Source organism: Arvicola amphibius, chromosome 12, assembly GCF_903992535.2.
Source record: "Arvicola amphibius chromosome 12, mArvAmp1.2, whole genome shotgun sequence".
In the NCBI taxonomy this organism is placed as follows: Eukaryota; Metazoa; Chordata; class Mammalia; order Rodentia; family Cricetidae; genus Arvicola; species Arvicola amphibius.
In genome coordinates, this window is record NC_052058.2 from 34,444,631 (window position 1) to 34,448,207 (window position 3,577).

Here is a 3,577-nt window from a genome sequence, read left to right on the forward strand (position 1 = left end):
AACCAGCGGAGTTGGGCAGAGGGCTCCGCTCAACCCTTTGGCACTATACCAGCCGCTTCCCAGCTAGTCACAAACAGGTACGAGAGACAGTAATTGTATGTAACAAGTATAATCAAAGACAAAGAGGCTATCAACTTGAGAGCGCAGGGTGGGGGGGCGGGTCATGGGAAGGATTTGAGGGAGGGTAGCTGGGAGGGGCTGGAAGAAAGGGAGGGGGATGTGATGGAATTCTATTTCAAGTACAAACGTTTTAAAAATAAAAATGAAGTTAAAAGTAAAGTAAACATTTTGAAGCAAAAATTTGAAAATACACACACACACACACCACACCACACACAAATAGTTCCTTCCCTCTGGGAGCCCACGGTGGAACAAATGCTCAGATAACAAATTACTTGCTCCAATAATAGACATAATGACTTGCTTCAACAGAAGCACAAGGAGCGACAGGCTCTAGCTGAAGGGCCCAGGGGAGCGGCAGCATTTGGTTTGACGCTAGCCCATTCTAGGACAGCACGTCTCTGGTGGTGCACTGGGAGTAGGGGTTGGGAGTGAGCTCCAGGGAAGTTTGGTAGAGTTCCTAGGAGGGGGGACTCTAGGTAGCTGAGGGCTGGTGGCTGACCCAGGCGGCGTGAGATGAACCACTATATGTAGGGGGTCTCATCACACCACCCTGGGGTGCTGTTTACCTCTTTACAGCATTTACCTAAGCTCCTGGTTTCAGGACTAGAACATTCTGAATAACATTAATTGTCCCAGTTAGCCCCTCTTATCTCTGAGAAGGGAAGGGAAGTGGCCCTCTGTCCTCTCACTGCTTTCCTGGGGCTGGACCTACACTCAGCCTTGACCCAGGAGTTCTCAGGGTTCGGTGATGACGTCAGCAGGAAGGGTCCATCCTGGAGGGTTATGGGGATAGTGTAAGATTGGATTCTTCTCTGCTGACTTCAGCAAGGAAGGCACCGCAGGAGGCCAGCGTAAGCCTTTGTCCTTGCAGCATGGACAGTTCCATACTTAGTAGATACATTTCCACTCAATACTTATAGATAGGGACTTTAGGTTTCAACCCTGGGTCAAATGGCTGAGCTGCCTATTTAACACCTCAAAGCAGACCTGGTGGCCAGGTTCTCCCAGCATCCCTGTGTCCCTACCTGTTACAGGGCCCTCCTGGCCGGCATACCCTACCCACTACCCTGAATTCATCAGCCAATGGGGCTGGGCAGCTCTTCTCTATATATTCCAGATATTTTTGTTACCTGCTCCTTTGAACATTTAGGCCTCCTGGCTGCTAAACCTGGTTTTGCTCTCTCCCCTCTTGCTTCCCCTCCCCCTCTCCCCACATGCCCCAGCTCAGAGTCATGGACTTTCCCTGATGTCCCTAACTCTGACTATGCTGTCTCGCATATCTACAATAAACTTTCTCCTCTACCATACCTAGAAGCAGCCTTTTCTTTTCCTTCTTATTTGTTAGTTTGTTTTATTCAAGAACAAATTCTGTATTTTCATCTGGGTACAGTGGCATGTATTTCTAACACTAACCTCCTGGAGACTGAGGCAGGATTGTTACAAATTTGAGGCCACCTTGGTCTGCACAGCAGTATAATACTGGACTAGTCAGGACTGTATAACAAGATTCTGTCTCAAAAAAAAAGATAAAAAGAAAAAAATGAATAAGAATTTGGAAAGTCCTGTTTTCACATACTCTCTTTAGAACTTAACTATCACGGCGTTGAAACTCATACTCAAATGTTTTAACTGAAGTCACTTTGGAAAATCACAGCCCAGGTGGAGATGGACTGGCTAAGCTTTTGGGTTTTGTGGTTCTTGCTGGAAACAGGGCCTCTCTGTGTCGTTCACGCTGAGCCTGTGGCAGTTTCCCTCCAGCGACAGAGGTTTGAGAGGGGCACCTCCACAGCTGCTCGCCAAGGTTGGTGAGGGCCCTGGGAACTCTGTCCCTGGATGGGAATGCCTGTCACCCCACGTCAGGGTGTGGCACTTCAAGTAGCTCCTCAGCCTTTCTTGTAGTCAAGTACCTGTGACCTGTGACTAGTGATCTCAGGCTGGGGAGTCACAGGCCTCCTGCTGCACAGAGGGAAGGGCTCCTAAATCATCCCTTTCCCAAAGCCCAGCCTTGCTTTGCTCACCCCTGCGGGGAGCCCAGGTCAAGCTCTTCAATTAGTGGATCACACATCGGTACAGCTGAGCGTATTACACATTGGTACAACTGCAGAGGTCGGGATGCTTTTGCTTGTTTGAGAAATGCTTTTCTCTGCTTATTTCACGTGAAACAGCAGAAAACACAATGACAAAACGGGAGCAAAATGGGTTAAGGGAAACAAAGTCTTTTACACTCCTGCCTATCTCTGGTTTTACCTCTGTTTGCTTCAAAACAATTAATTTTGAATGACGTATCTATTTAGTATGTATGAATATATACATATTCAAAATCCCTGAATTCTGGAGGCAGAGGCAGATGGATTTCCATGTGGTCTGGTCTGCATAGTGAATTCCAGGGCAACTAGGGCTACACAGGGAGAACCTGTTGTTGAAAAATTCAGCCAATCCAGGCGGTGGTGGTATATGCCTTTAATCCCAGCACTCGGGAGGCAGAGACAGGTGGACTGAGTTTGAGGTCAGCCTGGTCTGCAGAGTGAGTTCCAGGACTGGCTCCAAAGCTACAGAGAAACGCTCTCTTGAAAAAAAAAAAAAAAAAAAGAGAAAGGAAGGAAGGAAGGAAGGAAGGAAGGAAAAAAGGGAGGGAGGGAAGGAGAGAGAGAGAGAGAGAGAAAGAGAGAGAGAGGGAGGGAGGGAGAGAGGGAGGGAGGGAGGAAGGAAGGAAGGAGACGGGACTTGGTAGCACAAGCAATCAGATCAAGGCATGCACTTGATACAAGCTTTGGGTCCAACCCTCTGCAGGCAAGTTATATGTAGTTAGCCTCCACGTTAATAAGGAGCTATTGACTCAAAACAGATGGTGTGCTTTGTCTGTGTGTAGAGCAGGGAGCCTGAAAGCCTCTGGTTGTGCCGTCCAGTTAGGAAGCACTCCTACAGTGGAGCATTTAATTCCAGTCTAAGCTTCCAAGCTTCAGACAAGCTTTTCCATTTAACTTTTAAGTTAATAGGTAGGTCACTTTCTTTCTCGGTGAGAATAGCATTGCTGTAAGACTCCCCAGGAGGGAAAGCAATTGATATCTTTAATGACATAAAATGGTGAATTTAACTGATACTTTAAATAAGATGAGGGATACAAAACTTTATTATAAAACTGGTGAGGGCTGGGCAGTGGTGGTGCACGCCTTTAATCCCAGCACTCGGGAGGCAGAGGCAGGCGGATCTCTGTGAGTTCAAGGCCAGCCTGGTCTACAAGAGCTAGTTCCAGGACAGGTTCTAAAGCTACAGAGAAACCCTGTCTCAAAAAACAATAAATAAATAAATATAAAGAAATAAATAAAACTGGTGAGGTGGTTCCGTGGGTAAAAGCACTTGTTATGCAAGCTGATGACCTGGGTTTGAATCCTAGAACTCATGTTAAATTAAAATAATAATGATGGTGATGTCTTACTTAAGTTTTTTTTTTTCT